General features: G+C 38.3%; 2 long non-coding RNA genes across 2 annotated transcripts in view; one reads left to right on the plus strand and one right to left on the minus strand.

Moving 5' to 3' along the window:
• The window catches only part of LOC106825219 (uncharacterized), a 187,926-nt gene that overhangs the window by 97,934 nt on the left and 75,849 nt on the right, over positions 1-14,143 (plus strand). Inside the window, exons 5-7 of the long non-coding RNA XR_011501830.1 lie at positions 3,655-8,409; positions 10,543-10,647; positions 12,549-14,029. This is a non-coding gene — a long non-coding RNA (uncharacterized lncRNA). The remainder of the gene's footprint in view (positions 1-3,654; positions 8,410-10,542; positions 10,648-12,548; positions 14,030-14,143) is intronic.
• Positions 12,755-14,143, minus strand: part of LOC139044755 (uncharacterized) — a 34,834-nt gene continuing 33,445 nt past the window's right edge. Inside the window, exon 4 of the long non-coding RNA XR_011501829.1 lies at positions 12,755-12,889. This is a non-coding gene — a long non-coding RNA (uncharacterized lncRNA). The remainder of the gene's footprint in view (positions 12,890-14,143) is intronic.

Here is a 14,143-nt window from a genome sequence, read left to right on the forward strand (position 1 = left end):
TAAGAGTATCACTTAAAAACATTGTTTGTCAAAACTAAAGCCTGTATAAATCCTCACACACTATATTACGCTGCCTCCTCCAAAAGAAACTTGAGTTTGGGTTTAAAGCCAGTTGGGATTCCATCATCAGCACTTAATAGTTCCAACATTGGGCAAGTTATTCAACCACCGTGAGCTTCACTTTCCTCTCTTGTAAGTGGAAATGATAGGGTTGCTTTGAGGATAAGTCAGATAATGCATGTAGTCAGTACTTAATGACTTGCAATAGTACTAAAGCTCTCATAATATATTTTAAAATACCATTGTTTTTACTTTTGTTACTCTTCCTCTCAATACCTATATCCAGGTCTTTTGTGTTTGAAAAGTACCTGTAGAGGCTGGCCCGGTGGCACAGCAGTTAAGTTCTCAGGCTCCGCTTCTGTGGCCCGGGGTTCACCGGTTCAGATCCCAGGTGCAGACCTACATACCACTTGTCAAGCCATGCTGTGGCAGGCATCCCACATATAAAGTAGAGGAAGATGGGCATAAATGTTAGCTCACGGCCAGTCTTCCTCAGCAAAAAGAGGAGGATTGGTGGCAGATGTTAGCTCAGGGCTAATCTTCCTCAAAAAAAAAAAAAGTACCTATAATCATGCTCTGACTCACATACACTTATTATAACTGGTGTTAGTATAAACAATGTGGCATCTCCCTGACAAAATTGAGCCCCTGCCTTTCACAGAACTTTTTTTTTTTTTTTTGCCCTCAGCACTTCAGTGGTATCTGACTCCTACTAATACACCACATTAAGGAACTGAAGGACAGCATCATGATAACCTCGACAGAAGCAGAAATAATGAAATTCAACATTCATTTATGATTTTTTTAAAAAACAAATACTCTTAGCAAATCCAGTTAGACCAGACATTCAATAATCTAATAATGAATATCTACCAAAAAAAACAAAACTTCAGCCAATATACTTCGTGATGAAATAATGAAATTTATTCCCTTTGAAATTGGGAACAGGGCAAGGATGTTATCACTTTTATTCAACAGTTGCTCAAGTTCATAGTAAATGCAGTAAGGCCACAAAAAAGACATGAAAAGTATAATGTTTGAAAATGGAAAAATAAAAGTCAACTTCTACTATATGCAGATATGATTATCTATGAAGAAAACAAAATAATTCACAGATAAATCGTGAGTCTTAAAGAGAGTTTTGCAAGATTGCTGTATATGAAATCAGTATATAAAAATCAGTTCACTTCCATATATCAGAATGTGTTAGGAAATGAAATTTAACAAATGCTTTTGTGATGGCATCATAATATCATATACCCAGGAATAAATCTAACTAAAGTTGCTCTCGACCTGTATACAGAAAACTGCAAACATTAAGAGAAATTAAAGAAAACCCAGTTCTAAATTGTGTTATAAATATGAATAGATTGGAACACTCAATCTTATACATATGTTAATATGAAATGATGTAATCTAAACTCTGATTTTTTTTTTTTTTTGACAAGCTGATTCTAAAGTTTATAAGGAAATGCAAAGGATTTAAAAGAGTCAAGACTTTCTTAAGTCTTAAGCTGTTGTGTCTTTGGGGACAATTTTTATAGGCAAATCATATCAGTTGAATTTGTCTACTAAACCCCTAATTTCAACTTGGGGACAAGGAGGGACAATGTGATACAAGCAGTAGATAGAGCCCACTAGCTCCTAATCCTGGTAGCCAAGTGCTATGAGTATAAACCAGGACGTAAGGATGATTAAAGTCTTCAAAAGAAACTGAAATAGCAAAGGGAGGAGAGGCTGTGGTCCAAGTGTCACAGCGGGAGTCCCACCTCTGCAGCCTGGAATGATAACACTGGGCAGGAAGGTCTGGGGCTCTCTCGCTCATCTGCCCGAGTGGCGGTTGGCGACTTTCCAATTAGAAATTAGATAAATGCTAGAAGTGCGGATGTAGGAAGATGAGAGAATGGAGCTTTCCGGTTCCCTCACCCGACTCTCTGTGTGGGAGGTGCTAAAAATACAGGCGCTGGCTACAAGGCAAATGAAGTTTCTCAGACCTATGCTATTGCTTTTAATTCAGAAAAATTCCATTGTTACATGTAAGGTAATCTTTCTATTCTTGCAGGCAGTTCTTCTGCCTTCTCAAAAGAGCTGGGCCAGGCTTTCATTCAGCTAGTTTGTGATTTTTTTTAATTATGTTGAGATGATAAGGTCTCAAATAATTTTCTACTTGGAAAAGTAGATAATTTTAAAGTAGAGCATTAAGGCTACCAATAGAGATACAGATCGTTTATTAGTAAACTATAAAAAATTATTTTGGACATGATTTTTTAAAGGAAAACGTAACTTTGCTAGATGAGAACTGAGGAAAAGCAATAGAGAGACATAAGCTGGAACAAAAATATGTTTTAAAAGAGTTTTCCACTAAACACTTCAGGTATAGCTGATATCCAGATATCAGCTTCAGGCATAGCTGGATCCAGATGCTTTCACAGTATGACCAGAAAACTATCTGTATCCATCTCTCATCCTGAATTTCTCTGCATTATCTTCATTGTCTGAAAGACTTTTCCCACGTGGTGGTAAAGATGGACACAAGTAACTCAAGTCTTCATTCTACATAGGTCACAACTCCATGTTGACCTAAATCACACAGACAAAAAATGTGGAAGGGGGTTCCCCAGTGTAGTGCTTTGCTGATGAACATTTTTTCCACTGCAAAATAATTATTCACTAAGTGGAGCTGTGATAAACACCTATTGTTTAGAAAATATTTGCCACGCTTCTGACATCACCAGTCTTGCCAATATCCCCACCTTATTCTTAGAAGACACTTGGGTTGTCTTTGCTACTGAAGTCCACCTCCTTGCTGGGTCTTTGCACTCCCAGCTGGCTAGAGGCCACTGGAAACTGTGGTGTACCACGTTTTTTTCCATGGAAATTCTGGTGATTTTAAACCAGCAGTATTTTTCAAGTTGCCGTTTTTCTATTTAATAAAGTACTTAATATGCGTGAATTTTAAAGATGTGGCCCATAATTATTTGGCTCATATTTTGGGCTACTTTTGTCCCCCACAGCAGTCTTAATGAGATGCCTTAATTCCACAAGTAAACTTCCCCACCACTAAGTCATTCAACAGCCATTTACTAAGTACTTACCAATTAGGCTTTAATTCTTTAGGCACAGGGTAAGTTAATTCACAAGTAAATTAGAGTCTCTGTCCACAAGATTCCAGCGTAATGAATCTAATTTCCCCAAATTCAGACCTATCTCTTCTCGCCCTGATCTAGGCTTAGATTCACCCCTATGTAAGAAATTTAAATTTTGTCAACAAAAGTTCATATTTCGCATTAATCAAAGTTGTTATTTGAAGGCAAATTCCAACAAGTGTGGTCTGATCCAGATGACACCATGCATAGCAAACAGCCCCAGGCCAGCTGCAGTTCTGAGTCGCATTTCAGCAAATAGAGCATGCATATGAAGTCTGACCCTCAGGCAAGCTCTCTGCAACTTCATTAAAATAGTGAATGTCATAAACTCCTGAAAACTAGCCCGTGTGTCAGAATCTCTAACCAACGCGGTGCTCCCATGTGCTGTGCTTGAAACAACTTAAAATAAAAGAAACATATTTTCTCTTCTGTTCTCTCTCTTTTTCAGGAAGAAGCAAAAGTCAATGAATCAGAGACAACTGGAGGTGCTTTCTAAGGATGGAGTCCAAAGGGAAGTTGGAGTTTGTAGGAAATAGAATTTAATTCTTTCCTTTGTCCCTGGTGTCACCTGCTTAAGCTCTTGGTGGCAGCCAGTATTCTTAGTTATCTGAAGGAGAAGAAAACCTGAAGATGACTAGAAGAATCCAAGTCACGTGATCTAAAACAGAGTTGTGATGATAAATACAAACACAGTCAAGAACTCCCCCAAGCCCTGGCGTTTCTAAAAACGGGTACATCCAAGTGTCAGGTCTGATACTGGGTCTGTGGGTGACAGCCCTGACTGACCACCGTTAGGGTCAGCTCTGTCAGGCTACATGGACACAGGTCTTGTTTCAGGGACGAGATCTCCTTTGGGGACTCTGGGTGAACCGTTGGAGCTGTCTAACTGGCTGACCTGGGAAATCCACACCAAGTGGCCAAGGCACCAGAGGGATTGTGTTTGGACTTTAAACCACCTGCATGCAGTCTCTGCCTTGTTCTGGGACGCAGGTAAAGAGCTCATCTCCTTTGCAAAGCTGAGAAAAGAGTTTCCAGGGAAACACAAAAGCCAAGGTCAGTTTACATTCAGAAAATCACTGCTCCAAAGATTCCATGAACTTCTCACTGCACAAGTGAGGGAGGCAATTCTGGGTGAAGCTGGTTCTTAACACATGTGCCAAGTAGACCCCCCAAGAGGTGGCTCTTCCTCAGCAAAGTGGCCTGCCTTCCTTCTGCCTTCCTGTGTTTGCAACTCTGGGCCCAGGAGCAAACTGATGACACCAGGCTAGGGGCATAGAGGACCATCCTTATTCACTGGGGACCAGCCTAGTCGTTCATCTGCAACAGCAGATACCAGGAGAGAAAGCTATTAAATTCAAAGGCTTCACCAGTGACTGTTATATGCAAAGCACTTTTTAGGCAAAACATAGGGGAGGCTTTAACAAATGAAAACAGCCAACTTCCTAATGCATTTTTCATCCACCTTCCTTTCACACTTGTACAATATGACAAATTCAGGCGGAGGTGTCCTGGGGATTTCTTGGAATAATTCATAACCAAGTGGCTTTGCTGTCATGTCACTACTCCCCATGGCCCACTTTTCCATCTTCTATCCCTGGTGTTGTTTATTCTTTCTCACTATAATGTGACTTTGCCTTTTTAGCTCTCTCCTCCAAATGACACAAACGTTAGCTTAAGGCTTTGACATCTATTAAAAGACAAGATCTCCTTCAGGTAGTAATATACTTGATTACTGTTTTCACTTCAATGTGAAGTTTAGTATCCTATCAGCTGAGCCCAAAATAACCCCAACCAAGTTCACCAGTTTGCAGACTGTAGACTAAATATGGCCTTTAGATATTATGTTTGGCTGACCCAGTGATTTTTTTGTTTTGTTTTGTCTTGGTTTTGTTTGGTTTTGTTTTGTAATTGAATTTGAATGACTTTTGGCAGAAGATTCTTTCTCAAATTCCATAGACCCCACCCCTCTCTATTGCCATGAACCTTGCAGACATTTGAGTTTGTGATGCCTGCCCTATCTACTAAGTGGTGCTAGCAGACATCCATGTCTCATTCCCAATCTCAGGAAGAAAGTTTTCAATCTTTCACCTCTAAATTTGATAAGATTCTTTTTCTGTTTGTATTTGTACTTTTCTGAGATGTTCATTATCAGATAAAGACGATCTTTCCATTCCTAGTGTACTGTCAGTCATTATCATGAATGGGTGTTGAATTCTGTCAAATGCCTTTTCTGTCTCTATTGAGGTGATCGTATTATTTTTCTCCCTTTTTTCTGTTCATTGCTAATCTACATTGCTTGATTATCAAATGTCAATTCAACATTATCTTCTCAGAATATCTCCATCTTGGTTGGGATATATTATCCTTTTGTACAGAGCTTGATTGTGATTGTAATTGTTTTGTTTAGAATTTTCACCTCACTTAAGAGAGAGCTTAGTTTGTTTGTTTGTGAGAGCTTAGTTTTTAATTTTCCTTTTTAGAGAAGGAAATGTCCTCGTTGGGTTGTGGAGGTCAGGGAATTGCTCAGCTCATCACAAAAGTTGGGAGGGGTCTCCTCTTCTCTGAAAGATCCTGACTAAAATGTATGTTATTTCACATTGTGAGAAGGGGTTTAATCTCAAATTCAATTTCTTTAATAGATATAGAACTGTAATCTTCTTTTTCTTTACATGACACTTTGGTGATTTGAGTTTTTCTAGAAATTTGAGCTTTTTTAAAATGAAATGTCAAGTTAATTGGTGTAGTGTTCTAAATAATAGTCTCTTATTACCTTCTGGACGGCTGCACGATTTCTAATGATGTCTCCTTTTTCATTTCTGATATTGTTAGTTTGAGCCTTTTCTCTATTTTTCATCAATTCTGCTAGGAGTTTATTGATTCTATTAATCTTGTTTCAGAACTAAGTTTTGGCTTTATTTTCTCTACTATACGTTTGTTTTGAACTTAATTACTTTTAATGTACAATGACTCAGATATGGCTGCACCATAAAACATAATTAAGGATCCAGATGTTTGTAACTATGTGTAGAATCATCACGAATGTGACAGATACAGACTCTGGCAATCCAGGTGTGCTGTGTAGGTGGCCCAACTGTCACAAGCAGCATTGCTGTCAGTGATGTGGTTTCCTGAGATGGTGAACAGCTCACAGAATCATTCTAATCAAGCCAAATATAATCTTCTCTCAATTTAGTTATTACTGGAAGATTCAGTGTACTTTAAAACTGTACAGAAATATTTTGTGTTAATATAAAAGAAGTTAGGTTCTAGGTAGACTTTTTCATCCATGTAAATATCCAGCAAGACAATGTGGAAGTTGTGTAGGCTATGGAACAATTATTTGATTGCAGGACACTTTGTATCCCTGACCCCTCTCACTGAATGTCCATGATGTTTCCCAATCACTGTGACAAAGAGAAAATGAAAGGCCTCCTAAAATTTTCAAAATGCCCTTGTGTGGCTCTACCAGCCCCACTGACATATAACCACTATTATAAGGGAGAAATCATATGGTGGATTACCCTCTCTTTTTCATTGTCAGAAATGGATCTTTCTTTAACTCCTCCATCTCCACTGTCATTTCGGGTTGACTACTGGGCTCCACTTTACCCCTCCTGCTGGGACATGCCTGGCTTCCCAGGGCTTGCCCTAACAGAGGCTTCCTCCAGGCTGTGTTCAGTCCATTCCTACTATGTAATAGCGCTTACTTGCCCCCCTACAGCGATGCTAGTGCAAGATCTGTGCCCAGCCTGTGTGGCAGCCTTGATTTTGGTCTCTCTAAAGCCCCTGTGGGCATGCTTCCACCCCACTTCTTCACGTGGGCCAGTGTAGCCTGTGCCTTTCATTGCAACAGGTGGTCACCTCGGCATAAGGCTGCCTCCCTGGAGGTCCCAGGGGATTTTCCAGATCCAAAATTGGCATAAGGGCTGAGCGGAGGCAAAATAGGTCCTGATTGGGTCTGGTGCTCTAGTCCATTACATATTTTGGGAGCGGCACCTAGATTATTTGTGAGTTTCAAATGCCTTCACCCATGCTTTAACCTAGTTTCTGTTTTGTCTCTTTCAGCCCTCAAGTACCTCCTCTTTTGGGCCAACATGGTATCATGTACCAGTTACAAAACTGGTATTCTCTATGCTAGTATAAAATTCTAGGCTGATGTTAACCCACCAAATTACAGGGGCTGCAGCTTCCAGTCCCTTAGCTAGCTGGGATTTCCCTGCCACTGGGTCCCTGACACTGATGGATTCAACATGTGTTTGATACTGGGGCCCTCAGCTCAGGGACCTGTGACACGGCGTGCACTGAGACAGCTTCCTTCCTCCAAGAATACCTACCCAGATTATACGTTAAATCTTTTCTGATCTTTTCTTTGACACAAGTTGCTGCTTACCTACCAAGCTAGGGGTGAGGCCAATGTCATCAGTAATGTGACCAGGGCTCTCTGCTGCATGGCTGCTCAGGTACTGACCTGACTTGATGAAACTCCTCCCTGTGTTGAAACTCCTCCTTCTGATGGAACTCCTACCAGCCATGCCCCTGCAGACCCAGAGTCCCATAGCCAAGCAAACCATGGCACCAGCTGCTCACCAGGGCACTGCCAAATCAGGATTGAAAAGGAGCCTGACCTTTGCAGGAGTACTCATTTTTTGTTTTGTTTTGTTTTTTGTTTTAGTTATGCTTTCCTCTTTCCTGCTATGACCCAACAGTAATTGTCAGAGGGACATATGTAACCAATTTTAACATAACTAACAAATGGAACATACGTAAATCAATTTTAGCATAAATAACAAATCGTCAACAAATGGTTGGTCAAACTGTCCCTGAGTGTAGGGGTGATATAACAAGACAGGGCTGACCTGGGGGAAGCATTCTTCTATAAAGGATCCTATTTATCCAGGCAGCTGTTCTGGTACCAAATCTTGACTGCACCTACATTGGCATCAACCTTGTTTGTGTGTGTTTCTGCATTTCTGTCACTGTCCTGATCTTCCTGCTTCCTAATATTTTTCTATCCTCTGGGATTCTTACTCCACCTCCCGCTTGCCAGGGTTGCCACTGCTTATCTTCCATCAAATGCAGACAAATCCAAGTGCGAGCAGAGAAGCACATGTGAGTGGTCCATTTGGAACGTTGGTCTCATTCTAACTTTGGCCACAAGCTGAGTCCTCTTGTATGTGGAATGCTGGTCAGTTAGGTGCTTGAGGTAGGTCGTGCCAATAGTGTATCGTAAAATAAGAACATGCAGAGAATGGACTCTGGGAGACATCAGTGTGTATAAGTGACATAGACACTGACTAAAACTTTTCTTTGTAAATATTTTCTTTATAGTTAGTCACTAAAAATTACAGAGCTTCAGTCACTAAAAATGTATTTCTTATGCATAATCATTGAAACCAGAAATGTAACCTGATTCTGAAATTGCAACAGAACATTTTATTCTGGTTTTCTTCATGGGAAATGACTGACTTTGGTAGAGTAGAAATAGAAAGTTAGAAGCTTACGAAGAAGAACCAAAGATGCATAATGCTCAAAAGATCCATTGCAATATTTGATCAATCAAATTTCACATGTAAAATTTAAAATGGCTAGAGAGTATTGTAGCATTGGCTTTGTAAAGAACTAAGCTATATGGGAATTAAACTTTTGGCTGCTCAAAAGCTTTTGGAAATATCTGGTCAAATGGATTGATTCTCAAACGCAGAGATCGTTCCAGACGCCCCTGCGGGGTCACAGTCCCAGACCACACGCATCTCTTCTCAACGTTCTTGTATTTTCTCTGGCTCAGTCACCAATGGCCACACCAGATATCTGAGAAAATTTTTTCTCCTTTGACAGAAAACCTATTCAAGAGGGGTTGTGTACAGAAAAAGTACCTATTTCCATCCAACTTCTGTAGCCTTTTCCCATTAATATGCTGTGTTGCTAACATAGAAAAGTCTGCCATGGAAAGTGAATTAAGTGTTGCTTTTAAGGAGCACGGGCTGGGAGGTTAGAAAGGAGAATTTAAAGCATGGTAAGATACCACTCCTGGGAATTCTGACACATCATATTTCCTTAGTATCAAGATATATATTCAAAACACATATTTAAAAAAGAAAAAAACCAGAAAATTGGTTAAGCACATGAGTCCTTCGTATAACCAAATACTGTATTATCACAGTTCTTAATGTAGATTTGTACTAAATCTCATTGAAAATAGTCACAGAAGTGAAAAAAATAAATTACAGAACATACGTGGTTGGTCAAATTTTGTAAAAATATATTTATTCATGGGCTGGCCCCGTGGCCGAGTGGTTAAGTTCGCGCGCTCCGCTGCAGGCAGCCCAGTGTTTCGTTGGTTCGAATCCTGGGCGCGGACATGGCACTGCTCATCAGACCACGCTGAGGCAGCGTCCCACATGCCACAACTAGAAGAACCCACAACGAAGAATATACAACTATGTACCGGGGGGCTTTGGGGAGAAAAAGGAAATAATAAAATCTTTAAAAAATATATATATATATATATTTATTCATGTGTTCATACAAAATCCGGATAGAGATACATAAATGCGTAATAATGGTGATTATCTCTGAATGATGGGGTTTTAGACAACTTTTTTTTTTTTTTTTTTTTTGCTTTACTGGTCCTAATTTTTCCGGAAGGGCGTTGGATTGATTATATAATAAATATGCTGAATACAATAAAAAGTACCATATTTCCCAGTGTCCCAGCCTCTAGTCAATGAAATGACTAGTGGGAATGAAAGTGGGTCCACAGTGTTTGGAGTGGCTTCGTGGCCTTTCTAACTGTTGCCTTACCTGCCAGCTCTCTTGCTTTGAAAACTTCTGTCCTACATTAAATGCTGGATGGGTTGATGGAAAACCATAGCTGGCTTTAGCTTTTACCGTAAATGAAATGGGCTCATTTTATCTTGTAGTCTGAATGAAATTTACGATCTAGATATGGCTGGTTTGTAAGTACGGCATGAGGTTGTGTGCGTTAAGATTGCATCAAAATGGTTTCTGCATTTTAATTATTTACTGCTGTTTTTAACTATGAAAGATAGAGATCAGAAAAAGAGGCCCTCGCCAAACTATGAATGGCTGAAGTGTGCCATATTCAGTATTCTGTGTCCGTTAGGACTAAGGCAGAGCTGTCTTTTCTCTAATAGCATAGTCCACTACACTTAACTTTGTATCCCTCTTCGTGTTAGTTAAGTTATGAGGGCATTAGAAGATTAAAACTAGTACTTGAGTCTTTATGACACACTGTTCTACAAACAGCCTCTAACTTTTAATAAACATTGTTTTACCATAAGAGAAAAATTAATCTGTAACTATGGACTTGTTTCAGGTTTTCCTTCAGGAGAGATTGAGCTGGTAGGCTAGGATAGCACCTGGTCGTGGTGTTTACATAAGGAGAAAGATGACTAAGACTCAAAGATGCCTTGACTCAAAGGTAAGTAGCAGAAGTTGCTGATCATAAGAAAGCAAGTGTGAAAAAGACAATTAACCCACATATTGAAAGTACACTAAAATCCTGTTTTACAGATGAGGGAACCAAGAAATGACAGAGTCAAGATTTTAGACAATTTTTGTTTGATTCAAAACCCACTTTCCATGAAACTATAATATCCTTATAGTTTTACTATGCCTCTGTTAGTATTTCTTATGCTTTGCACAGGGCCACCACATAATAAATGCTGTAGGTGTTTGCTCACTGATACGACAATGAAAAGAAGTGTTTATCATCATATTCACATATATATGGCTAATGGAAATTTTTGCAACATAGAAAAATCCAAAAGACGTTAAATTTTTGTTGCTGTAATTGTGAATCTCGTGTATTCTTTCCTGAAAGGTGTTGTGATACAAAACATTTAAACTTGCTTATTGAGAAGAAAGAAGGCTTCTACTCAGTTTTGATCCCATTCCAAACCAAAGGAACTCTTGTGCTAGGTTTTGAAACAAAGCGCTGAAATGATACATGTCCCTTGCTAGACTGTAAACCACAGTCCCTTAATCCAGATGACCTCAAGGCTTGACCAGAGAATGCTCAGCTGCTTCTTCCGGTTACCTTTTCATGCTGGCTTGTCCTTAATATAGCTCATGCTCCCCAGATGTATCAGCTGCTCGCTCTCATTAACCCTTGCTGGTCTCATAGGCATTAACCCTTGCTGGTCTCATAGGTGACACGGGCTGCTTCTCTCAGACACAGGGGGCAAGAAATATCTCCTAATAGAGAAATTTGCAGATGTTTCAAGTGCCATCAGGGCAGGACAATACCATGCAGCAAAGCTACTGAATGCATGTTTTTATTTTAAATGTTTTATTTTTGAAAATTAAAAAAATAGAATAATATCGTAAACTCCCCATGTGCCATTTTGCAGCTCCAACAAAATGATTTCATATATACCCTTACCCACATCCACCTTCTCAAATTGTTTTGTAGCAAATTCCAGACATTTTATTTTCTGAATAAACATTTCATTATGTAACTCTAAAAGAAAAGGACTCTCTTCTTGTTACGTAACCACAATATCATAATTGTATCTTAAAAATGATTAATTCTGAATGTTATCAAATATTCAGTCAGTGTTCAAATTTCCAATTATATCTTTAATGTCATAAGTTTTTCTAGTTTGAATCAGGATCCAAACAAGGCCTACATGTAATGATTGGTTAATATGTTCCTTTTACATTTCTTTTTGCCTACTGATTTCCCCTCATCTTTTTTTTTCCTCTTTGCAATTTATTTGCTGAAGAAACCTGATGGTTTGTCAAGATTGTTAGGATTTTGCTGGTTATATCCCCATAGCAGTTTAACACGTTCCTCTTTCCTCTGGATTTTCTTTAAATTAGTAATGGGATCTGGAGAACTGACCGGATTCAGATTTGATTTTCTGAAAAGACTCCTCATTAGGAGGTGCTTTGTTCCTCCATCAGAAGAATCTAATATCTGGTTATCTTTCTCTTTTTGATATTAGCATAATCAATGCTCAATGCCTAATGGTGATTCATTTTGGGTTACAAAAGGATGATGTTCCTATTCTATCATTCCTTTTTTATTTGTTGGCTGAAATACCACAATAAAGAAAATCTTACTCTTATCTACTATCTGATGACCCAGTGGTTCTTTGTTTGTGAGTTTTCAAAGTAATCATTGGTTCTCTAATGTTATCTAATGACTGAACAATTATTTTTTTAAATATCATTGTGAACTCACAGATTGAAATTTATTTGATGTGTTTCAATCTTTTGAAGATTTTTTTCCTCCTTGATCTTCAAGTTGCCTCACCTTTTACAGTCTCTGCAAGTTGATTGCTAAGTCTTTAACACAAAGCTTGTGATCTTTTATAGCTTCCTTGGGATCTGATGTGATGAGAGTTTCCAAGAAGATTTTGTATATTTCCTATCCCAGACCTGGAATTAGCTGGTTCTCCAAGGAGCTCTGACTATTTTCAGAAGGAAACTGGATTTCAACAGCAAATTCTGTGTGCTGGAGGTACTCATTGCTACTGGGTGCATCAGTATTTCTAGGAGTTTTCAGTTGAAAAAATTAGAAAGTCGTTTTTTCAAGCAGAAAATATCAGTTTATATTGATACTTCAAATTCGGGACTAAAAGGTCTTCACTTAATCTCTTCTTTCTCACGTGTGTTTTTCCCTTCTCTCTTGCCAAGAATCTTGCTTATGAAGGACACTGGATAATAGGATTATAATATTGCAGAATTATATTTTATGTACGCAACACTTTTTGAATTACAAAACCATCACTACCACCCATAATGTGATTACTGAAAATTGTTTAAAGTCTTTTCCAGCATTTTTTGTCCTTAGGGCATATGTTATTAGGGATCTATCATCAAAAACTATTTAGTTGGATTAGTTTCTGTATGGTTATACCAGCAACCAGTTACTCATTTAGATTCATTTATCTCGTTTTAATTTCAATTTTGGGGGATTAAATTTTTTGTTATATAAAATTCCTACATGGTTTCAAAGTCAATGCTATAAAACAAGACGTATTCAAAGATGTCTACCTTCTATCCCTATTCCTACATCCTACTCACTCTGTACCTTTCGGGGAGAAGTCGACATTAGGATTGGTACGTATAACTATTACATACTATATTTCTTCCCTTGTGGGAAGAATAAGGGAAGAAATGATGCTGCTTTTCATAGTGCTACTTTTATGCATAGTCCTACAATTAACTATATGCTAATACTCACCAACAGTCCTTAAATTGATATATCTCCAGTCATTTTAATTGTTTTAAGGTTATTTTCTAGTAGATACCTCAGAGATGACTCAGGGGATAATGAAAAGAGTTTGACTTTACACTTAAAAAACAGTTTATCTGAGTATAAAATACTTGGCTCAGATTATATTTTTCAGTTTACCCCATAAGGGATAAAATGTTGCTATTGAAAGTTCTCGACAGTTTGTTTTTCTTTCAGTTCTATGTGACTTAGACTTTTTGTCCAGATGTCAAAAGAATTGACTCACTTTCTTTAACAGTCAGTAATCTCATTAGACTTTTCTCAGTGGTACATAGTGCACCTGTACAACATGTATTTTCAGATATATAGTCCTAATTTTAGGAACGTTTGTTTTTAATTATAGATTTTTTTTAAATATCTCTCTCATTTAATGCTTTGATTTTCTTCTTTGAGGACTCTTATACATATGTTGTTTCTTCTTTTCCTATCTTCCTTAAAGTTGAATGTACCAGAGATTTCCAGAAGGCTGATATCTGAATTGCACCTATAAAAAGCCTAACTTTGAGTGATGATTAAATTGTACGGAACATAATCCAAGGATAGAAGTGATTAACAAGAGGTGAATTGAATGCGTGTTCTCTATAAATGTGACACCCAACAGGCTGCCTGTGTCCTAGTAATCTTATGTCCTCTTATTTTCTTAAGTGGCCAAAATAAGAAATTAGATGAAATT

The sequence above is a fragment of the Equus asinus genome, chromosome 1 (genome assembly GCF_041296235.1).
Source record: "Equus asinus isolate D_3611 breed Donkey chromosome 1, EquAss-T2T_v2, whole genome shotgun sequence".
NCBI lineage: Eukaryota > Metazoa > Chordata > Mammalia > Perissodactyla > Equidae > Equus > Equus asinus.